Here is a 25,658-nt window from a genome sequence, read left to right on the forward strand (position 1 = left end):
TTAATCAAAATGACACCCAGGACCAAAAGAATTTAAGAAAAAGACGTAACCCCCGAATGACTGAGGTAATTAGGAATTGTTCTGCAAGCAAAGAGAAACCAAATTGTAAAAGCGAGTTGTTTATAAAATGTCGTATGGAGACAATTACCAACGCGAGAATACGATAAATAAAGACGAGCTAAATTACCGCAAACGAATGGCAAAAAGCAAAGGTATTGTAACGTGAACGCAGACCTTTGTCCATCTTGTACGTTAGCTCACAGATGGCGCTCTGTATTTTCACTGTACATATTTACTCTATGTTCCTTGGAGTGAGAGTCAGACCGTTGCTGCTGGGCCAGGATGTAAAGATGGCGGTGGTTGAAATCAGGATGATCCCGGAGACTGGACCTATTTTACATGAATCTAGGTATTTACGTTATTCATTGTCTATGCTTTCATTAGTTTTATGAGGGAAAATCTCATTTATTGGCGAATTCGCAAAAGTTATTTAGCTCAGAGGGATGATGAAATGTTTCCTTAGACAATGAGTGTTGTTCCAATGTGCTCCGTTTCCGAAGTCTACTTACTGACAGTTTGCCTGATTGAACAAAACTAGGGCTGATGCCGAAAGAGAGCGTAACTTTAGGTATGCAGCAGACTAGATATGTCCACAAATATAGACAAGAAACTGAGAATGCAGACTACTGGCCTTAGTAGCGGCTGTGGTGTTCAGTTGACAGTAGAATCTTTTTCTAATTGTAAGACATCCTCTCGAAAACAATTGGTTTGCACTGCCAGCAACGGCCATAACTCAGTACTTAGCATTGCTATATAAAGGTCAGTTCACAAAATAGCTCAGGGTAGATGTCAATTAGCCTTAACTGGGCTAGGTTATTAGAGGGAGACCACTTGAGTACTCCAGATTTGATAAGCTACAGTTAATGAATTTACGCTTATTAGGTTAAGGCTGTTGTGAAACTTGCCATTAATTAGGCTAGGCTAATTTGCCAAAAATAACTAGGTTAGCCCTTACCTAACCAAAAATGCATTGTCCTATACTAGGCAAGGATAGGCTGTTCTTCATTCAACTTACATTCTTTAGCTAGTAGTTTCTGCAGCGCTTAGGATTAATAGGCCGCCTTGCTGAGTAAATTCATTCAGAACTGGGAATTAGTGACACTAGGGTGGGAACTGAAATAGTTACAATGATGAATCTCAAGTAACTTGCTGTGAGCCATGGCATAGTCATTTTAGATTGTTGTCTGTGGTCCTCACTATATTTTGTTTTTGACTGAAGTTACCATTTGCTTCACAGTTGCAGAAGCAATAGGGGTTATAGGCTGACTTGCTAAATAAATTCATTCAGAACTAGACCAAGGCTACTCCAGCATGATTACAAATTACTCTGACCGGAATGTCTTGCTATAGGGTGTCAATACCATATCGCGCAGTTATCTGTACAAGTCAAAATCCTATAGAAAAAACAATTTTTGGGGCTTTAGGGTAGATCTAAGCCGGCTGTCCGTGGTGAGCTAGGCCATGGCAGTTGTTGTTTTTCTATAGAACTTTACCTGCTGAACAAGAATTTAAAGTAATATTTTGTCACTCGCCCGTAATTAAGCTGTATGAAGTATCTTAGAACTGGTGTGGTAAAACCCTTTCGAGAATAGCTAACAGTAGGCCGTTGGTAATTAGGGTTTTGGTACCTTATTGTTGTATTTCTGTTATATGTGTCATTTGGAACAAGCGAAAAGAAAGACATAGTGGGAGCTGTTTCATTCATTACTAGTACTACTGATTCTAAGCCTTAACACTCGTCATGCTAGCTTTCAGTTCACCAGTCAGCAGCTGCGGTTTTCTGCGCATGGCGAAACTACAAGAGACTGAAATGACGTTTCCCCGGTTATTTTACGTGCTGAACAAAATTTAAAGTAATTACCACATGCCAGAACATACGAGCACCGGGAATCTTTAAAAATGCAGATAAGTGCACAGCTGCCGTTCTGCCTCTGATGACCCCTAATGAAATACCCAAGTCAAAGCGGAAATGGTAATGATGTGTTTCCCGTTCTGAAAGCTTCGAATAATGTGCAGTGGAGCTGAACTACGGCAATTGACGTTTTCTATGTTATTTGCACATACAAGAGTTTAAGGTAATATTTTGCCAGTCGGCTGCTGCTAAAACTGTAATTTACCCTTGAGCTGTGCGACCCCACTGGTACAGAAGTGCAGTTTTCAAGGGTCAGTTACATTTTGTTGCAGCCGACTGACAAAATATTTTAAATTCTTGTTCAGCAGGCAAAATACCATAGGAAAACGTCAATTGCCATAGGCTAGCTCACCACGGACAGCCGGCTTAGAATTACCTGGCTTTAACTCTATGTATATCTACTCTAATATCAGCCCTGTATATTGAAGTTTTTTCCCAAAATCTATTTCCCACACTTCATACAAAGATCATACTAAAATCTTTTCCAAATTTATCTTAAGAGGTTTTTACTGACAAATGCTGTTACCCACGAACTTTTTCTAGTTTCTTTGTTTTGATGGTCACACAAATGGTGCTCCCAATCTTTTTTTTTTTTTTTTTTTTTTTGGCCAAGTGTTGGGTTGGTGGTATGTGAACAATGCTGAAACCTAATTTTGTTTCTCCAAATTCAGTGAGAATTTTGGAATTCAGGCACTGCTTGTCAAAACTAGCTTCAGTTCTCAGTTGTGGTTCCTTTGGTGCAGATATGTAACCCTTATTCTGTGGGGTTTGGCTGTTTTGAATTTTTAGTTTAGTGCTTCAGGTGTTTATGACATTTATCTTTGTAATAATAAATTATGATTAAGGGTAACTCAATGGGAAAGTGGGTTTTTAGCTGGGGGAAATACAAAAGTGAAACAACGAGGATGTATTCTAACGTCCCATTATAACCTCCTCCTTCAAGTAGTTCTGATTCTGATTAAGATAAGGTTGGTAAATTGTCACAATACTTCAGTCACTTCCTTGAGCACCTTGATAGGTACCAGCCTTATGGCAATGTATGCTAGAATGTAAAAGACAGCAAATATCCCGGTAACAGCAAATTGCGATTGATTTAAGTATGATTTTTGTATTGTGTGCAGTAAGGAGATTTCAGGACACAGCATAAAAACTCCAATGTCGAGTTGCTGTTTTAAAGGAAGATATTACCTTGGAGTTTACTGAACATTGAGTCATCTGGTAAATATTTTCTTTAAACCATGTTGGTACTGTGGAATAGAAGATATGATTTATATTTTAATGTGTTTCTGATATTGGTAAGAAATTAGACGAGTAGGCCTATTATTAAGAGATACTGGAGTCCAGTATTTCCTTATTGCATACAGGTATGGGGACCACAGAGGAAGCCTGGGTTTTTGGGTGGTGAAAATACAAAATAGCAAAATACAGGGATGTATTTTAACATCCCATTAAACTTCTGTAAGTTTTGATTAAGGTAAATTTTATTAACGGTTTTCAAAGTTACGACATTCACCAGGTTAAGTGAGGACCTGGAAGCCTGTTACATGAATTAAGGCCTTTGCAAGGACCTAAGTACCCACAGGTTGAAAGCAGGCCACAACCTAATTTTTAAATATGTTTCGGTTAGGTGGGAGGCCAGGACTTATCCCCGTCTAGGTAAGTACGTACCCGTTGCCTGAGGTTAGGTTAATAAGGGACAAGTCCCCTGGCTATGTAAGGACCAGGTGCCCTAGGTCAGGTTTGTCTGCAACCCTATTTAAGTTATAGTAGCCTCCTCGTCAGGTAATGACACGGAGCCCTATGTTAGGTTAGGTTACCTAATCCTTTTATTTCACTTGTTTTTCCCTCCCCAAAAACCCTACTGAGTTATCTTAAAATACAGTATATACAGACCATGATGAACAGGTTGCAAAGACTTGCATTGTATGGATGAGACTTGAGATTAGTACAGTATTTGAAAACCTAATCTGATAATGCATGTTTAAAATCCATCATATTTGATGAAGGGCATTGCCAGTGCTGCCTTAGCCAGTCAGTGTCTTAGAGGCCTATTTCTTTTTTTGGTGGGGGTACGGGGGGGAGCTGGACAGGGGTTTGGTTTCATTTGCTTGGTTTAACTTAATTCAATATTATTGTGTTACTTGGATCCTGAATATCATCTACATACAAGATACTCGCCTGAAGAAATTATCTTGATAGATATGTGCCACTCCCCCTTTAAGCCTCCTTAAAATTGTTGCTTACCTTCACATTCCGAGGATGGTCTTGTTTCCCTTAGCAAATTTGAATTATTGAGGGTTTTTTTATGTGACTAACAGTCCTCAGGAGTCTAGATCTTCTCTGTTTCGTGTATGTTCGCAGGTTAATGCTGAGTATTGCAAGTCTATGATACCACGATAGTCGAAATTATACCAAACTGTTAGGCCTACACAAGACAAAATTGTAAAATGGAAGGAGCAGCAGCGAGAAAGAGGTTGAATGTGAACTATATTCCTATATGAATTCATCTAGGGCATTGAGAGCTAACTGAAGAATTAAAAGGACCTTTAAAAATTTATGAAGTCTTTCTATGCTAATCAGCCAGTATCTAAGTTATGTTGTAATTCACAGTCCATTAGGGTTAAATACCACAATCATCATTTACCATTTGCACTATTTGAGTTTGTCTTGTCTAGAAAGTTTGGTATACCTTATCCGAAGTTTGGTTATGGTCTATGTAAGCCAGTGGTTGCTGTATATCATTGCTGGGTGCTAAGCTTAGCCTGCTTGTGTGACACTAGTTAACAAATTCAGTTGGGTTTCATTGCCTAACATGGGCCTTGATGGCATTACTTAACAGAAAGGTTCAGTAGCATGACTACAGTATGTATAGTGCTGTAGTGGGTCTCTTAAAATCTCTTAGAATTAGTGGGGTTCATATAGACTTACAGTGGGTCTCTGTCTCTGAATTAGTGGGGCTCGTATAGTCTTAAGTGGACCCATTAAAATTCCAGTGAACTTCAGTTTTAAAATTTCAGTTTGACTCCATAGCTTGAGGTGTCTTTCGTTGTAGATTGGTATGTCTATAGAGTGCCGTATATTTTGTTGACATGCCACGGTAGTGAAGATGGTTTGCTATTTTTATCTTAATCATTTAGTGGGATGCTGTTGCATGATCTGTTTGGTGCTATTACTTAACCATGCGAGTAGCCTATATCAGTGGCATACTATACAGCATTATGTATCAAGTTGGTGACCTATCTTTAATTTTTAAGTGTTCCATGAATAAGTTTATACATGGTTCTCTATTACTAGAATATAGTGGGTTTGTAAGGTAAATGTATCAGGGGGATTTTGTACTTAAATACAAGTTCTGGATATTGGAGATTTGCTGCTTTGATCTTAAGTCTCCATGATATAAGTAATACGAAACACATGCTAAAATACTTTACAAATTTACTGTTCCCATTATAGTTGTCCACCCAAACTTTTTCAAAGTTCTTTGTTTTTATGTTTTTTTGCAAGTGGCCTCCCAATCAGATTTTGATTGTCCCAATGGATGAAATATGCACTGCTAAATGCTAATTCCATTTGTAGTATACAGTAGTTTAGCAAAGCTGAGTTTTCAGTGGTAGCTGTAATTAAAATTAAGTTGTCATGCAAAAATCAACATGGAACAATCAGCAAGGTCTTAAGCTGGAATAAACTGTGGGGTGTACAGCAAGCCTGCCTGTCCCACTGATTATTTGGATTGCTCTAAATGAGCACAAGTGTATAAGGTATCTTTTTTTATGAATGAAATGTTTTGCCTATTTAACCAAAATAACCTAATATGTAAATGCAATAGTTAGGCATTTTTTTTTTTTACCCTAGGCACCAGGAAAAAATATTAAGTATATCTGTGAAATGAAACGTTGTACCAGGATCTTACAAAAGTCACTATTTAAAGTGATAAAAGTCACTTTATAGTACAAAAATAAACGTTTGGACTGTGGAAGGATGATTGCTAAATAAACTGTTAGTGGCAGTCAGTAGGTCTTGAATGTATGATAAGCTACAGTTAGTTTCTGTCAGGGTTTAAGGATATGTAAGAATTCTATCATTCTACTCTTTGTCTTTTGTTATAAATATCGAAGTACTGTATTCACTTAATTTTTCTCTTTTTTTTCCAGGGCAATTTGAACCCATTGGATTGCCGGATGGATTAGATGAATATTGTAAAAATGGATTACCAAGTTGCTCTTGCCACTGATGAGATGATGGATGTCTTCCTGTTGACAGGATCAGCTATTCTCAATTTAAAAAGTAAGATACATGTTTTGTACTGTTTGTCTAGGATGACAGTAAAGTGCAATGGCATTTAATGATAATCGGAAAAGTCAGGCCAGTGTCAACATGTGTGCTGCAGACTTAAGAATTTACTGGAGAGTGAAGGGGTCTCTTTATTGGGAGTTGGAGCTCATGTTTGGGTAAAACTATCTGGATGCCATATTAAAGGTAAATGAATTTTAATTGGATTAGAAGCGTATGGTACAATCGCTCTGGAATGTTTTGGCGTACTTTCAGTGAGTTTCGGACAAGAGTTTACAAAATAGTAACTGGCAGTTTTCACGAGGCCATCCCTCGCGTGATATAATATGATAGACAGAGCTTGGTGGTGTGTAAGCTGCGCTGCTTTCTGCTCTAAAAATAAATTCCGATTCTTTTGCCATAACCATACGTATTTCTGTGCTCAGCATTGCTGCGACTAACTACAACATAGTCCTTTAAGATATTAAGTAAACGAAATATTCCATTAGTGCTTGTGTTCCTATATGTCAGTAATAGGGTGTTCGCTTCTCAGTGGGAAATATATATGTACATGAAAATATAAATTTTATTGATTTGTTTCCATTCAGATTGAACTTTTTATTGTTCACGTGGAATTTAGCCTGTGGGTAATTTATGCTTTCGATATGCAGGTCACTTTATTGCATTAGGCATTACAGATTTTATGAATGGACCTTGTTCAACCTTTGTCACCTAAAAATAAAAATTATACTAAGTTCAATGAAAGGAATATAGTTTTGATTTATATTTTGTTCATAGCCACCCCCGTCCCTCCACACACACAGTATTTCGGGACTATAGCTGACACCTCAGTCTGTCGTTCCAATATCTCTGTCCGTTCTTCATACTTATGACTCAGTAAAGGTTCAACTTTAATGATACCGAAGTATGTAGCCTGCGATTAAGATGCTATTGAATTGATTTTTATGGGGTCCATATTTGACGATTGTTGCTAGTGAATTTCAGATTTTCAGAAGACTCGTGTCCACAAGTTGTTCAATGTTTTCCATGGATCTTGTTAGTCATCTTGAATGGAACATGCGGCGGTTCCATCGTGGTTTTTATTGCTGCACTAAAATTTTGAGACTTCTACAGTTATTTGTGATTTTTATTTTCTCTACATAGCTGTTACCTAACTTGATTTTGGTGCCTTTACAGATGTTTTAAGAAATTGTATTGATTGCATTCATTTACTTTGAGATGTACGTTTTCATTCTTAAAATTTGCCCTTTTTCGGCGTGATTCGTAAATTAATGAGTCTGCGATGAAAAAAAAAAAAAAGTCCGCAGCTCGATATGCTGTTAAGACTTAATTTGTAATTAAGTTCGAAGACTAGATAACAAAGATTCGGAACCGTGCTAATTTTGAAGTGTGAACATTCTTACAGCAGTTACTTGGTGGATATCAGATTTGTAAAAAGTTATGTATTTTTGTACAAATATTCGGGTATCGATCATTTACAATTCATAATACATAGAAATGGATGTTGAGGTCTTCATTTCAGATTTACAGATAAAAGTATATATTTTTATTGCTTTAATCATTTAAATTCAACTGGTCGCATTTTCCTGTTACAAATGACTATATCTTTCCTGTAGTTAAAAAAATGACTTCGCCTTGTTATGATGTGTGCAAAAATGGCAAAACTTTCATGCTATAACCCTGATTAGTGTGTTTGTGTTTGTTTGGGAAGCTGAAAAAAAATTATAGCCGAAAATTTAATATTTTTTATTGACTGCTCAAATTTTACAGAACACTGAACTTTTTTCAATAAAAGCTAACAAGGATCGATGAGTGATGCACAAGATGCGTTATGTGGATCCACATATTTTCATGAAAAAAAAAATTAATAATAATAATTCGGCCACACGTAGACGAGACTTAACACATCGGGTGCCCGTGAAATAGAACTAGTAAAGGGATAATAGAGTAATTTATCAGACAAAAGTGTACAAGATAGTATGAATACCTGGGTAGTCAGAATTATGAAAATGGTGGTAGTTAAGATATGAATTGACGGGTTTATATGGAGTAGAAGAAGAAAGTAGTAGAAGCCATCTGCAAAGTACCTGAGATTTTGATGATGCCTAAGTAGGGATCCAAATAGACAGGTGTGATGATTTGATTTTTTAAAGGCTTCCTTTGCAATAACGTCCTAAATTTCATTAGTGATAAGTGATTCAGAGAAAGGATAGAAAACTCCAAGCTACTAATGTTCCAACATTTTACCCATGATCTCGAAACTGGCAGTGCAAGGATAGTATCAGTAACTTAGGTGATGCAGTCTCTCGTTCCCGTTTTCTTGATTGGGATGTTTTTAGCTTATTTTTATTTTTACGAAAACATATACTCATATTATGGTACTGATGTTCCTTCTACATTCTAAGTAGAAGCCTTAGTCATGTTCTGTTTATACGTGTGTTTTCTGACATTCAGGTCAGGCAACAGAAGTGGAGAGAAGAGAGGAGTAAAAATAATTAGGAAAACTGACAGGAGGGATGGATGGATAAACAGGATAGTAATAGGATATTAAAAGAATGACTAGGTGGTGTCTTGTATAGCATTAGAAATGGCAGTGCGAAGGGGTATGGTCAGCGATACTGGAATAACCGATCTTTGGGTAGGCTTAAATTCAGCATCAGCAACTGAAAGAGAGAGGGTGAATAACGAAATGAAGGTGTGTAGCATTGAGTGAGGATAGTGCAAGTAGAAAGTGTCAAGTGCAGTCTGTAACGAGACAAGGAATGGACAGACAGTTACTAAGGGGGAGGGGAGGGAAATTTGTGTGTAATGGAGAGAATGTGAATGAATAGGTATCGAAAACATGCAAGAGGAAATTTCTAGTAACTCCACCTGAGGGTTTCCAATCTAACAGGAATTCATTCTTGAACTGTGACTGTATAATTTATTTAATACCTATGAATACGTCGACATAAATTTCTTTGGAACCTGACTAAAGTATTTATTTCTTTTTTTGCAGGTATGAGTCCAAGAGTGGTGCTCCGTGATTACTGGAAATGACCAGAATTTCGATGCTGATTTCTGAAAAGGTCATATTCTGATCTTGCGACATCCAAAGTTGGCCAACAGCTGGCCTTACTAGCAAGGAGGATATTCATGTCCAAGAAGTCGTGAGAGAACCCCCAGCGAAAGTATGATTTGGAAGCACTCAGACACTCGAGAGTAAAAGGAAAAAAACTGGAAACACCAATGATACATAGAGCCAGCAGGATGACTGACTAGAGGGAAAGCCATACACACGCATTACGAGGAGGAGGAAGACAGCAGTATGAATGGTAGGCTAAAACCACACTACAAGGGGAAAAAACGCCCTGAAGAGCTAAAGAGAGACAGCAGGATGACTGACAGGAGATAGTCCCACACACTACAAGGAAGAGACAGCAGGATCTGACTGACTGACCACTGAAAGGAAAAAGCTTCCAGAAAAGCCACTCCACTCTACAAGAAAGGAAAAAGATAGAGAGCAGGATGACTGACTGGTGAGAAAGCCCCACTCACTACAAGGAGGAGAGACGGCAGGATATGACTTCACTGGAGAGAAAGCCCCACACAGTACAAGGAGTAGTGAGACAGCTGGATGACGCCACACTACAAGAGAAAAACGACCAGAAGAGCTAGAGAGAGAGAAAAAAAATAGTATGATTGGAGAGAAAGATCCACACACTACGAGGAGGCGTTAGACAGCAGGATGACTGATTGGAGAGGAAGCCCCACACTACGAGGAGATGATTGACTGACTGGAGAGGAAGCAACGCTACGAGAAAGAAAGAAACGACCAGAAGCTGAGAGCCCCACACACTACGAGGAAGAGGTAGACAGCAAGCCACGCTACATGAAAGAAAAAACGACCAGAAGAGCTGGAAAAAAAAAAAAACAGAAGATAGCAGAGCTGACTGATTGGAGAGGAAGCCACACTGCAAGAAAGAAAAAACTACCAGAAGATAGCTGGATGACTGGAGAGAAAGCCGCAACCCGAAGAGTTAAGAATGAGACAGCAGGATGACTGATTGGAGAGGGAGCCCCACACTAACGGGAGATGACTGACTGGAGAGCGTGCCACGCTGCAAGAAATAAAAAACGACGTGAGAGCTGGATGATTGGAGAGAAAGCCGCAACCAGAAGAGCTAAGAGTGAGACAGCAGGATGACTGATTGGAGAGGGAGCCCCACGCACTAACGGGAGATGACTGACTGACTGGAGAGAGCGTCACGCTGCAAGAAAGAAAAAACGTCTAGAAGAGTTGGATGACTGGCGAAAGCCGCGACCAGGAGAGCTAAGAGTGAGACAGCCACTCACTAAAAGGAGATGACTGACTGGCGAAAGCCGCGACCAGGAGAGCTAAGAGTGAGACAGCCACTCACTAAAAGGAGGAGATGACTGACTGGAGAGAAAACAAGTCGGAAAACGAACACAGCAAGCAGCGAAGAGAACGGGGTTTCTATTAAAGATAGCATGAAACTAATTGGAGAAAGCAAAAATATTGTGAAAGTTACCTGTGGAATAAAGCAAATAAAATGTCTTCTTTGTATGTCTGACCCGTTTAGTTTTGTTGTCTTTCTTGCTAGATTTTTCTCCATGCCTCGCTCTCTGTTTTAACAGCAGTCAATCTCCTGTCGTATAAAACCCCGCAAAGCCAACTTTACTGTTTCCTGGAAAACGAGACAGTATTCCCAGAGGAAAGCAGACACTGGAGAAAATGCCACATTCACCAAAGTAAAAAGGCAGAATAGTCGAGTGTAAAAGATTGAAAGCTGATGAGAGGGAAATTACTTTCTTCCCTTAGACTTAACTCCTCAGTGTGTTCATTCTCTTTTACCATTTAACGAATGCAACTTCCCAGTCTTAGTAACATGTAAAGAACATACTTGCAAATTCCAGGGGAACAAGAGCTCTAGAAAAGGTTTCTGTCGGGGGGGCATTTCAGCCAAAAAACGTTCGTGGAAGCAAAGTGAGACAGCAGTAATCAAGAATTGCCAGCCTTGTACAATTTTGCCATATACCTATATTTCTTTTATTGTGGACCTTTTGTCTTAAAGTGTTCAGACCATATGACAATGATTTTAGCAAGGCTGTTTCCTTATTCTCGTTAAGTGAATAAACTAATTTGTATCATCAGTAGAGAGAACGTTAATTTCACAGAACCTGTTACATACAGAGTCAAATATATAAAAATCTCCATCTTGCAATAGTTGCCGATTAATAGAGAATGAGTAAAATTACCTATACTGCTACTGAAAGACACGGTTAAGACTTTATATATTCAAATGAATATCGAGGACGGACAAATAAAAATTAAGTTAGAATTTAACATTCTGTTTCAAAGGTATTTTATAACATCAAATTTGAGACTTCTAAATGGGTTGCTAGGAAAACTTAATTCGTCACTTCACTATTTACTCTATTATGAAATAATCTCAAAACAAAAAGTAGGGTATACAGGCCATTAAAAACTAAACAATCCCAAAATAACAGCTATCGCTTGCAACAAGGGACAGACCTTCCACTGAAGTCCTAATAAATTGTTGTTTTTTCAACTTTCATAAATGAATACACCTTTATTTAGGCAAATAAATGGACAAGTAACACGTCATTTTGCATTCTGACGATATGAATTATGTACACGGCATGTCTCTGAGAACCTATTAATGTAAGACAAAGCGCCAATTAAATGTGATGTTCCCAGATCGTGAGGAAGACGCGCAGTCAAGAACGTAAAATGATAAAATTTAACGCGCAGCCTAAGAATGTAGTATAAAAACTTCAAATATACAGAGCGATCATGATTCCCCAAAGTTTTACGAGCCTTGCTGCAAATGTCAATAGCATTTTTTTTTTAAACCGAGGGTCAGCACGACAGTCGCAAAAACACTAACGTTCATTAAATCAATACTAGTGGTAATAGTGCTATGAGTAAAAACGCAAAAATGCTAAAAAAATAAACTGAATTTTCTCATTCTATCTAGTGTCGAATCTCTAATTTGACAATCATGAGTCCACAGTATATAACGGACGACCAAGAGAAGCCGTTAGTCTTCTTTGTCATTAGATAAAACTATCTTGTTTAACGAGGCATATTTTACTACAGAAACTTAAAATATTGAAACTTTACGAAAGTCAGTCTGCATTATCTGTCAGGCAACTGAACCCAATCACTTCAGCCATAATAAGTGAACAAATATGGCAATATTCCGTTGACAACTCTTGACAACGACTGTTCTACACAGTTTCCCCAAAGCTTTTGTACTCAATCTGCTCCCACACCAAGACCTTCCACGAAGTCCTTGTTCCCTAGAATGTAATGAATTACATCTCTAAAGAATCAGCAAGTGCTTCATGCACTGGCAAATGAGTATGGATACATTAAAAAGTAAAGCCTAAGGAAGGAAAGGGCAATTTCTTCCTCGCAAAAAATCAATGTACACTTGACTCACTATTCACGAACTCCGTGAACTGATCCATGTGCTTCGGTGAATGATGGCATCTGCCCCAGTGTGCTTTCACTGTGGGTATTCTCTCGTCCTCTTTGATCAGAAGCAAAGCTGACTTTTGAGGGGCTCTCTTCATTTTCGGTTGTTTCCATTCCACCTGAAAAAATAATACTTTGAGAAATTCTGTAGTTAAACTTTGAATGTAAGTTTATGAGCATATTCAAGGATTTAATAAGTGACAAATGTACTTATAAAATGTAAATAAAAACTACTGGCAAAAATAGAAAGCTTTCATTTAACCTTTAACTTTACAAAAGCTATCACAATTTTAGCAGAGAGCAATTCCAAAAAAATACACCTAAATTTTACATGAACAATTAACCACACAAGTTTAGAGTTTTCATGTTTACAGACATAAACCATTCATTTTCCAGTATACTGTAGCAAACAGTTAATAAGGATATTGAATATAAAATTCAGGCCAAAGCCAAGGCTGGGACCTATAGGTCATTCAGCTCTGAAAGGGAAATTGAGAGCGAAAATATTTTAAAGGTGTAACAGGAGGAAAACTTCGCGGTTGCACTAAAAAACAACTGTTAGAAGTAGCAACCTGTTAAGAATGGCCAAAATGTATTTTAGAGTGGCTTAAACTAGCAAAGCGATGATTAACGGCAAGACCTATCTCCATTTGAGGTAGTTCTAGAGTACTATGAAATATCCCTCTCATTCATGAACTCTGTAGAGCAGAAATATGGAACAGTCAAAAGAGGAGGATGTCCGGATGAACACTGCTCATATTTAAAATGGTGTAATCCATGTTGTGAACAATTTGGGGCCAGTAATTAAAGGTAAATGCTTAAGTCATTTTATAATCTTCCTGGAGATGAACCACATGTTTCCAAACTTACCTAGCGGTATGTGTGCTTAATTGCAGTGATGACAAACCGTAGCAGTTTGCCACTGCATGAGCTTGCGTTGGAATTACAATTCTTATAGATGAGCAAGGAAAAGTGTCCATGAATCTCTACGTGGTTCCTCAGAAACCAGATGACTAGCGTTAAGAGAGGAGCATCCATTCTCAGGGTTAGAAGAACAAATACACAGCAACAATAGGCTTGTGGTATAGAAGAGGGCACACGAAAAATACGCGAGTTGTTGTTGTTATAAGCAAAACCCTGCAAATTGCCAGAAATGACAATTTTGACTGCGTCAGCTGACAAGCCGTGGACAACCGAGAAACACTTGTGTGGGCAAAATACTGTCCTACTCGACCAGAAACATACAAGGGAAAACCAGATATCCAAGTCCTTGAAGAATAAATGTAAATTGAGGTTTGGTAGTAGTGATACTGAAACTGCATGAAATGTAGAGAACACCAAGAATAAAATAAAATTATTAATGCTTTATTAAACCATAATGAAAAAAGATACCACTTTTTTCACGGATAAGGGAGGAAATATGAAACAAAATAAATTTTCAGACAAGGGGTTAGAGATGGAAATTTCTTTATTCACGTAGACCAAACAAACTGAAAAGGAAGGAGGGAGGCCACCTGATAAAGTAGCCTCTTAGGGTATATATTAAAAAAAAAGATTACTTGGATTTTTAAAATACTTGTATTTTCAAAATTTTATACTTCCTGCTGATACAGGGGGGGCTAAAACGCGCTAAAGGTGTTAAAAATATATGGTGTTCGAATCCTTCAAGGTTTTCTTAATAAGGAAGGGCAAGCTGAAGTTTAAATGCATCCCTGACCCAGTTAAAGCAAAAAGTTACGGAAAATGCAAGTGAATATCCATATTTCCATAGAAAACGTGAAATTTAATAACTTCTTGGGCTTATCAAAGGTGAAAAACAGTCGATTACCTCTAGCACATGTACGAAGATACGCTGTCTTCTAAACCACCATAAAAATCAACAGCAAAGAAAATATAAAGTGAAAATATTCAGACACACATCTTACAAGAGAAATCCAATAAATAAGCAGCTCTTAATTCAACAGCTCACATAAGGAAGCGCCCTTGCGGGCAACGAACGACTGCCTGATTTATAGATTTTAGGCATACGTGCCAAGCACTGGCAACAAAAGTACTGCTTGGCCATACAACAAGAACAATCAACTTTGATAGGCCTCACAGCAACAGCAGAGTCACAAAAGAATGAAAGCCTGCATTTTGAGCACTGCAGGGAATGAAAATTGCAGCATAGCGGTCAATTCACTGACAGTGAACACATGCAACATGACCATGGATTGCATAGCAATTCACTGCGTTGTATTTTAATTCACACTTGTTTCGAGTTCGGGGATTTATCAGCAGCAACTTAATTTTGAAGGATAAATTTGTGTAAATCTTTATACCAAAGATTTTAATCTGTACCTTTCCAAGAGACCCCATTTCTCTGGTATTTTTTCTATGTGCATTACCTAAAATGTAATGGATTTGGAAAAATCCAATGAATTTTTAAACTAGGAATTGAATCTGAAGGTGATCAAGATTTACTCAAAATGAGTTACTGCTTGGTTAAGTGGTACACACTATTAAACTCAAAAGTAATAACCATAAAAATTCTTTATCACCGCCAATATTGTCTTTCTCTAGTGTCAAAAATTTGTTCAAGTGGGACTGTATAATACAAAATAAAATTAGGACAGTTTCCTACCACTTGATACCCTGTACTTCCATCATGTGAAACAGATGCCTTCTGTAAAGTATATTACATTGACATTTTCATCCGAATTTTTGGTTGCATCAACTTACTAGAAACCACAATTTCCCTGGAAATTTAAGTTATTTCCTGGCCAGCCAAAATAACTCAAGTTACAAGAAACTCTGCTCTTAACCTTAAAACCACTTAACGGAAATTTTTGCTGACCAAATGCTGTATCGTCAGTTTAAAGGTGTAGCACTTTGTAACAATTTTCATTTAGTCCTGTCGTTGGTAGTGCTCTGTATTAGTGCTCATGGTGGTACGACGACAAAGTTTATTGAGTACTATGTTTAAGGGTACCTGATTATTTAGATTTCTAAGCCCATTATATTTAGTGATTTGCTAAGATTGTGGATCTGAGAGCCCTTAAATTTCTCCTCCATCCTTATGCCACCACTTTACTGTAGAAGTTATTTCCTTTTCTGACCTTGGAATTTAAGTTTAAAGTTTTGAATCAAATTATGGTTTCAACGCGGTTTCACAATTGTTTACTTTAAGTTCAGTAAACTGCCTATTCAAAGGCATAAATTTCTTGGCATCACATATGCACTTGGGCAGTATACCTATGCATTAAACTTCACAATTACTGGGTTTGCTATCTAGGATGGAAATACTTAACTTCCTGGTATTAGTCAAAACAGCCATCAAGACTATGAATAACCCCTAAAATTAATATCAATCTAGTTCACAATGTAGGAACTTCAATGCCATTCTAAATTATTACTGAAAAGGACTTTCTAGTCTGATCTTGTATATAATTAAGAAACTACATGAAACTGGGGTTATTGTGTTAGGTTTAAGAATACTAGATGTTAGAATTTAAATTCAGTTTACATTTGACAATTACTGTACAAGACTACTTTCAAAAATTACATTGAAAATTCATTACACTTGAGCACATAATAGTTCCATGCCATTGTTGCATTAATTTTCAACGTTTTACACAGAGCCTTACCAATTAAATTGCATTTAAATTGTAATTGAATATTTAGTACAGCACCTAGTTACTGTAAGTACCTCTAATTGTAATTTTTACTAATTTTTCGTAACTAAGTTAAACTATGTTAGAAAGGTTAAGAAATACACTGTAGTCAAGTTTCTAAGTTATTTATTAGTTCAGTTTAACATTTTACAAGTGATATCTAAGCCCCATTACACTTCCTCTAATAACTATTAAAGTGTGTAGTTTGGAAAGACTTCACCTGTATAACTCCTCCTTGCATATGTCCTTCCATATGTTTTGTAAAACTGTAAATTTTAGATGAAGTCTCCAACATTCAAGCTTTTAGTCTAATTCCTTATCAGACTGAAGCCAGGATAAAACTCCAAGATTGCAGATGAATCCACAAGTTGTCAAAATTCCATTTCAGTTGATGTCATTCCTGGAAATTCAGTATTATTAGATATAGGTTGCTTTGGAAATAGGGCATTTGTTCTATACACAGAAGCAAGTCAAGAAAGCCAAAAACTTTTAAACCCTTTTATATAAGTATTTCTCACAAAATGATCAAAGTTGCAGAACACTATCCTTACACTCACTTAGTTAACACAGCTTCATTGTCAAAAATAAGCAACTTGCTGCCTGTAGTTATGTTGACTCTCCACCCTATCTTGCATTTTGTCAGTATATGCATCTCGGCTCCTGCCAAAGATATTTATTCTGGATAACTTTCAAACATTTAACTCAATTAAAAATTCCATACACAACAAATCCAACAAACTTGAAAATTCGTGATAAAAGAATGGTTGAAATCCCCTACCATTACTGATCTAAAACCTAAAGAATATATAAATCTAAAGCATTTTTCACTTCAAGGACCTCATTGATGCCAACTAAGTTCTGAATATTACTCCTCCATTAGTTGCAAAGTGAAGTTTGCCACAAAAAAAAAGTAACCATTTTTGTTCAAGGTCAAATTCAGAACTATACCTAAGTTACTGACAGAATGCACACCGTAAAACTATAGGAAAATGTAGCAACTTCTAAGTTTCCTATAACTATTTCAAATAAGGTAAAATTAAAGTTAAGACCTCACAAGCAAATTTACCTGCATACAAGAAGTTGTTGGGTGTGGACAAAGATTCCTGCATTGTCAATATCAGCAATGCAGAGCAGCAGCTCTAGCTATTTTGGGTCATCCTTGTATCAATATAGGGTTTGTTAGACCAGGTCAGTGCAATATGACCCTACTTTTTAATGGAACTTAAGAGTGTCTTCAAAGATCAATAAAACTTCCAGGTTCTGTACACATTTTCTTTGTCTGCAACCACTGGAACTAATTAGATTAAGACTTTCCTTAAATTCATCAATATAAAAGTTATATGAAAATTCACCAATGGTCCATACCTTGCTTTAGAAGCTTAAACATATCTATTTTATTGGTAAGAATTCCTTCTAATGTCAATTTAATTTTCATGCGAACAAAGCATGATATACAATGGACCTACTACACTTGGGTAACTGCTCAGTTCCCTGTTCTAATCACAGTTAACATTCAGTGGTTACAAATGGCATTTCACAAGGTCTGTTGCTGGATGGGTTAGGCAATCTTCAGAAAATTGGTTATTTTCAATCCTGAGATAGTTTTACTTTATAGTTTCAAGACCAAAATGTCTTTTGTAGCCTCCTTCAGCGTCATCTACAGTACAAAGCTCCATTTTCTGCTCGTTGGAATCCATAGCCCACCAACTGTCCCGTTCACTTTAAAAATATTTAGCCAGTTTGTTCCTAGCCAAGAGATGTTCCTTTAAGCATGGGAGGAGATCATCTACAATGTTAAACCTGAAACACGAAAAATTAAGACTCAGTAGGATATCTACTATTGTTTTTGGATCAACCCTCATAGTAAAAATCAGTACCTTTTTACAAAAGCATTGAAAACCTCTAATAGTTGAATACAAATTTCATAATTTATGGAAAGACATTAGGCTAAGTTCATCTGTAAAGTTATACAAACAATGGCCGATAAAACACTTATACGAAGAAAAATTAAACTAATCAAAATTCACAAGAACATTTTGCAATTTGGGTAGATAAACTCTTACTGTTATAAGAAAGGACTAAATTATACCAAATAAGCATTGAAATCTAGATACCAGTAGTTCAATTTTTATTGGATTGCCTAGATGCTATACATAGTAAACTACTAGTATGTGTCAGGAAAAATCCTACAATGCAACTACGGTATCTTAAAAACGCCTTAAATCTTGCAATTTTGCCAGTGAGTAGTATTAAATTCTTAAGAAAATCAATGACTTAACCAGTAAAATGTCAATGACTAGTCAAAAGCCACTTATAGTCATCACCTACCAAATTGGGTTGTGCAAACCATTAAAACCACTAACCAGATTTAGTTAAGCACTTTTTAATAATACAAACGGAACAAGCAACGCATCCAAGTTCAAGTTTCAACTAAAGGTTAACGGAGTAATTATAGTTTCAATTTCCATTAATTAATTCTGCACACCATAACTAATATTTACACTAAATGGCAAGATTTACTCTAACTTTGTGGACTTTATGCAAAAGAGATTTAATTTTAAACAGTACACAGCATACATCCTAGAAACATTTCCAGGGTTGATCTGTCAATACAGATTTGAAAACATCTGAGGCTACTTGCCTTGCATACTTGAAATTTCCTGACAATACTAAAAGCTTAAAGAATAAAATCAAGAATAGATTAGATTTGGGACAAATTGGAAAATTCAGCACTGAGGTACATCTTAGGTACCTGCCTAAAATTTTACTAAAACTTCAAGTTCCTGTAGTTAATTCCTAAGGACTGCCATTAGGTAACCTAAGAGGAGCAAACAGTTCACAAGCAAGGGAATTGGGTAAGATAAACTCCTTTATTCCAGGCCTAAGTTAAGGAAAAGTAAGGAACTGTTTCATCACGAAGGAGGCAATAAACCTGCATTTTGAGGAAAATCATGAACATGAAAAATTAAAATCTTCTTATTAGCGAAACTATCATCGCCTGTGACACCAACTGCCAAAAAACCGAGTGACACTGGGAGATGTGTCTTACAAAGTAGGGTGATATAACCCCCTACTCTTATATCCCCCTAACCAAAATTGATTCACTGAAAGTACCATAACCCAACACTTCCCAACCTAAATCCCGACCTGTTGTAGTTAATAAGAGAATAAAACAAAAAATTAAATGCTGACAAACATTGTACCAATTTACCCATCAGGCACCAGAGTTTTTTTTAAGCCTTTGAGGAATTTCAAGCAAAATAATAAACACACCTATGGTAGTCAACACTAACTTTACATCTGAGGTGTTATGCATTCAAACATGGCTAAAGGCAACAGCCTATAATCACAAACCACCCTCACTCAACAGTTCTCTTACATCTCAAAAGACCTAAACTTAGAATGGTCAGGTCAGTAACTCAGGAGTAAACCTTAAACTCTAGGATTGCTTATGAGCAACGTTACATTGAAACAAACATTACAAGTATTTTCTGTGTGTATTCATTACTGGAGTTACCTGACCTTTCTTGCCTATGCCAAAGTGGAGATCAAATCTGATGACCACATTTCCTTTTAAACCTCAGAACTGAGAACTTACCAAAATAGACTATATTATATATATATATATATATATATATATATATATATATAGATATATATATATATATATATATATATATATATATATATATATATATATATATATATATATATATATATATATATAAATTTTCAAGGCTTCTGTCAATTTCTAAACTTGTTTCCAAAGGAAATGTGAGGAGCAAGTGAATAACAGTTAAACAAAAGGCCAATGTATCTCAAAAAAATCATGCATCATAGTCAATGTTCTGGAAGGACTCCATAATGCAAAGGAGTTTGCTAGCTGCTTTCAGTGCATGTGCAAGGCATCAGTTACTGCAATTTTTATCACAATTTTGTGCGTACCTTTTTTATAGCTTATACTCGGTGCTTGCAGAACTTCAGACATTTGGCGCATATAAGCTAAGTAACACTACCCAATAAATGCACACTATCTGGTTAGCTTTGGTTAAGTTCTAAGATATTTTTTTAATCAGTGTTCACCACTCTCTACATTGAGTTTAACAATGGCTGCTGCTGTACAAAAAGTGAAAATGGCTCTAAGATAGCCTTAATATGGAAGCTCAAGAGAGCCTACCTGGACGTAACCCTTTCTTCTGAAACGTTTGAACTCCACAAAAACTTGACAATTTTCAACCTTACGGGGATACGTTGTGTGAACCACTGAGGGAAAATAGGGGATGCCCCTTGCCAATTATGACCCAGGGGTGTACGACAATTCTATTAATCATATAGAGCACTAGGGCGGGGGTGATCCAGTGACGGCAAACTGGTGGGTTTTCAGGTTCGTCCGGTTCGATAGCGAGCTTTGGCATAACACAAACCTAATATCCCAATGAAAGAATTGCAAGCGAAGCAACACCTTCGAACATCAATGGATATTAAAAATGACGTGTCAAAATACTTTTCCATGACCATTACTGTAATTTCCTCAATTTTGGTAAGTTTTGGTGACCCATTCTGATACTGGATGTGCAGTGTAATAATTTATAAAACCCTTTTACCGACAGGCACAAACAATTAGAACAAGTAAAAATCAAAACCATAATAATTATTTGCTCCAAGTTAAATAATATCTTACATAGCCTACCCTCAGCCCCCTAAGGTTGCTTGCTGGGAAATCTAACGCAAAACCTTGGAATTATCAAGATAGAGACATTTCTTAAGAAAATGAATCCAGCAGCATTTTCACTAAATTCCGATTAGTTTTAAAAGAAGGGCAACGTTCCATCAATAGCAAGTTATTCCCGTCGACTAGGCTATCCCGAGTTGAAACCAAGATTTCTAAGGGTAGCTTTAAGGCTACTTAATTACTAAACCTGATGATGCAAAGGCAAACTTCGAAACAATACCATGGGCACAGTAGCACCTTCCATGCAGTTTTTCAAGAAAACCAAAATTCGCGCATATCGTAACCAGTTCCTTTGACCAATAAACCTTTTACAACTAAGTTATCGAAATCCCATCTGTAATTTACGTAAAACCACCACTAATAAGGAGACCCTAAGAACTTTTATGAAAAGTTAAATTATAAAATCTCGTACCCATTACAACAAATAATAAAGCACAGATTATCCATACTTACAGATACGCAAAGGAACAAGACCAACATCAAGAACCACATTTGGTTATAAAAATGTAATTTAAGGTATGAAAACTACACAATGATGGTCGAATTACTTTTGCCCATTTTCCTTTTGGAGTATGAAGGGTAACATTTCCTAATTTAAAGTATGAATCACTGAATCTATAAGTCTTGCAGACACCATGTTAAGCTGCTTATCTTCTGACATTTTCCGAACTATATTACTCTTCCTACTTTTCAGCCTCATATGTCATCAGTTAGATAATATGTGGAGAGTCCATCAAAACCCAAAATATCTGAATTACCACAATGAGTTACACCGACCATAAAAATTAACAGTAAGCCAAAATTCGTCAAAGTACGAATTTTAAAAAGGCATTTAATAGTGAGGAAAGTGCCTCTCAAACTTAGGAGCCGCAATTTAAATGACACCGCCCCCCCACCAAAAAAAAATTTTTTTCATAGTTTCGCTTGAAAGCTTCCTCTACTGATTGCTAATAATCACACGCTATTAAACAGCTAGCGTTCAGTTATAAACTCGTATGCGTTTTTCCACTTTGATTTTCCCATTACATGAGGAATAAAAACTGTAGTCAGCCGCCAAGTAATAAGACTAAATATGCAGTTTCGGAAATATATTACTGCTAATATAATAAAAACCCAAAGCCTGCCACTTGCCCAAAAGGTCGATGTGCTGTCGCAATATCTATAACAGTAACGGAATATCCTATCACACGCAATTTATACACTCCTTAAGATTTCAATAAAAATCTCCATTTTTTTACTGCAAGGACACTAAAGCACGAAACCAAGGCTAATACCGGCTTACAGAGATAAGTACAGTTAAATTTAACTCCAATACACTTACCGGAAAAAAGTTCAGAATAAATAACACCACCTCTTTTTGGCACTCACTACTGCAACCTTTCAAATAACCTTAAACTCCTGTCACGACATCACACTTCAGTTTTGCTTTCTTTTACTTTGCCGTTTCAGAAGCCGGGCAGCCAATGAGAGCTGACCATGCGGTTGATTTTTCCGTGCGAGTAAAGAGGACTTTGTAACGGACGCTCCCATTGGTTGAAATGAGATCAAGGATCTCTCTAGGTAGAGAGGCGACTGCAAGGAACCAGAAGCTAGTGCGGAATTGGTTTCGTTCTTTTTTCAAAAGAATACAAAATTAATTAATCATTTACAAAGGTTATTTGTTTCGTTATTACTTATCCATCCCCGAAAGGAGAGTACGCGAAGCAAGAAATTAGTGTTAACATAAAGGAAATTCAGACGCAACATGTTCCCTAGAAATATTATTAATAATTATTTCTCACAAAAGATTTACAGTCGCAAGATTTTGGTTGTATGGCCCATTTGAGACTTTACAACCATTTCTCCCGTAAGGAGAATTTTGTGTTCCGATGCACTTCCCCTCTAAGAACAAACTCAATTCATAAAACATCGAAGACTTACGAAAGAATTTCACTGATACCCAATAATACTGTCTAAATTTGCCATTTTATTTTCTCATATACAAAAATAAATGACTACATTTTATTTGAAGGTGTATGCGAGACTTTTAAAAAATTTGAATGTCTGCTATGAAAAAGTCAGGTTATTAATCCCTTTATCCGCATTTTTTTATATATTTAGCAATACAGTAAATGTATGGACATAAGTAACCAGACTTAGACTATGAAACTATACGATTTATGCTCATTATCTTTGTGAATAACGATGGAACACTTTATAGAGGAGACTTGAAATAAAACAGTATGAATGTATAGGCACATCATTTAACCAGAAATGTTTTCGTGGGAAAATAATCATCCTAAAATGTAAAGCTATAAACGCAATCATTAGCTCCCATGTATTTAGCAAAAGTGATTAATTAGCCTTAGGATACATAAAAAATGGAACTAATTCCGACGTTCTTTCGGGAAACTTTTGTGCTTCTGGGCAATAAGGCATAAAGAAAGCTATAATTATTATGTTCTCTGGAGAAATAATCGGCCACTGAATAGGAATAGCACAAATGTACCTGGAATTCCTATGGTCTTTGGAGGAATCAATTACCTTTTGAATGAAGAACGATAGATACCCCGACTTTCATAGAGAATAAAAGGAATTTCAAATACAAGTTAACTGTATTCAGTAAGCCTTGTTTTAGATCTCGAGGTGAAAGGTTGTTGCAGGTCCGCAAGCAATTCATTGCAAAATGCAGCGGGATTATTTTTGCATGGCTTCCTAAATACCGTCCAGGGTCTTTACTGCCTTGAATGCCCTTGGTGCTGAAAATAGACTTATTCAGGAAAGAAAATGTTTACTGGGAAGTCTGATATATCGTTCAAACGTAAGACCCACCACAAACCTTTCTTTTTCTGCTATTAGTCAACCTGGCCTGCATGACTGACTGATTGAGCGATCTGGAATTCCAGTGTGTGTGGGTGTGTGTTAATAAATGTTGCAATTAAAGCAAAGGCTAACAGTCTAAGGTTTGTAAATCTGACGCAATGTTGAGCAACAGGTTGCCAGGACACGATAACGTAATCCCAGGACACGTTGGTCGCAGCTATAAGCTATATTAAATTGCAACAACATGGCGATTCTTGGAATGTTTTTTTATTATTTGAAGGATTTGAAGATAAAGATCAATAAAAATAAGGAAATAGGCGAAAATTGTCAAGGAATATATACATATATACTGTATATATGTATATAATATATATATATATATATATATACATATATATATTATATGTATATATATATAATATATATGTATATTATGCGTATATATATATGTATATATACATTCATATATATAAACAAAATAAAAAAAACACTTAAAAAATAACATTTTCAAAAACTAATGCCTCTTAACAGTTAGCCACTGACGGGAGGACCACTCAGAATATCTCCACAGAACGAACACCAGTAAATTATGAAAAAGGGAAAATGCTCCCCAAAATGAACTTAAACATGCATCTAAATTGCAGTCGGGGGCTCGCAAGTCCTAAAATGCTAAAAGTAAAATTGTAGCAGTCAGGTTAACGGTCGAGATATATATTTTTTCTTTTTAGAGAGGATTCTAGAATTTTATATTTATTCGTCTGAGTTTGGTTTTACACTCTTCGTTACTGTCACTTAAAACATCGCTCTGACTTGAATCATGAATCCAAATGGACGATGCTTTCATGGCCGTGGCACTTTGCGTTCTTTGCATAGATATGTAGGGGAGAGAGAGAGAGAGAGAGAGAGAGAGAGTAACATATGACAAACCGTCTGTTGTAGGTTTAACCTTCAACGGGATAAAAGCTCCAAACGACTTTAGAATTACCCAACAATCTTTGTTCCAGACCTAAATTTCGTTCACCATTTCAACCAGTACAAAAGCCTGATTTGAATATTAAAATCTATTTCAGCCTTTCATTATATGCCGGATCAGATACTATCCCCCCTTTAGACAGTCTGGCCCCGTAGGGGGTTAGTACCGTCAGTGCACCTCGCGGGGTACACTGTAGGCATTACTACAGGTTTTTTGCAACGTCCCTTCGGCCCCTAGCTGCAACCCTTTTCATTCCTTTTACTATACCTCCATTCATATTATCTTTCTTCTATCTTGCTATCCACCCTCTCCTAACAATTATTTCACAGTGCAACTGCGAGGTTTTCCTCCTGCTACACCTTTCAAACCTACCTACTCTCAATTTCCTATCCAGCGCTGAATAACCTCATAGGTCCCAATTGCTTGGTCTTTGGCCTAAACTCTATATCCCATTGCATTCTAGACAGTCTGGAACTTGAAATACCGGAATTCAGACTTGAGATCCGGCGTAAATTTTAGATGAGGAAGTTTCTAATTCATGGTACATCTTAATCCATTCTGCACAGTGCGCAGTCAGTTCCATTACATTTTAACAATGGCAGATTTACAAGTTTTACTTCTATCGATTGGGAAGTGGGAGTTTTTTTTCTTATTACAAGGTACAGATACAGATTCTTTTTTATCTATAAATATATCCCCTTTCCCCATAGTTACATTTTATGAGTACGTAT

The 25,658-nt window shown here is 36.7% G+C and overlaps 2 long non-coding RNA genes across 3 annotated transcripts; one reads left to right on the forward strand and one right to left on the reverse strand.

Annotated features, from left to right (window-relative positions):
• The first annotated feature begins 305 nt into the window (after positions 1-305).
• LOC136832249 (uncharacterized) lies at positions 306-9,859 on the forward strand. Its single transcript, XR_010851141.1, has 3 exons — positions 306-409; positions 6,124-6,256; positions 9,261-9,859. It is a non-coding gene; the product is annotated as an uncharacterized lncRNA (long non-coding RNA).
• Positions 9,860-11,681: 1,822 nt separating this feature from the next.
• Positions 11,682-22,591, reverse strand: LOC136832248 (uncharacterized). 2 transcript variants are annotated; one of them, XR_010851140.1, is made up of 5 exons: positions 22,474-22,591; positions 17,487-18,220; positions 16,978-17,080; positions 16,641-16,820; positions 11,682-12,886 (listed from the first exon to the last, which is right to left on the reverse strand). It is a non-coding gene; the product is annotated as an uncharacterized lncRNA (long non-coding RNA). The 2 variants fall into 2 exon arrangements; XR_010851139.1 differs by lacking the exon at positions 11,682-12,886 and having other exon boundaries at positions 16,530-16,820; positions 22,474-22,584.
• Positions 22,592-25,658: the final 3,067 nt, after the last annotated feature.

This window comes from Macrobrachium rosenbergii, chromosome 49, assembly GCF_040412425.1.
Source record: "Macrobrachium rosenbergii isolate ZJJX-2024 chromosome 49, ASM4041242v1, whole genome shotgun sequence".
In the NCBI taxonomy this organism is placed as follows: domain Eukaryota; kingdom Metazoa; phylum Arthropoda; class Malacostraca; order Decapoda; family Palaemonidae; genus Macrobrachium; species Macrobrachium rosenbergii.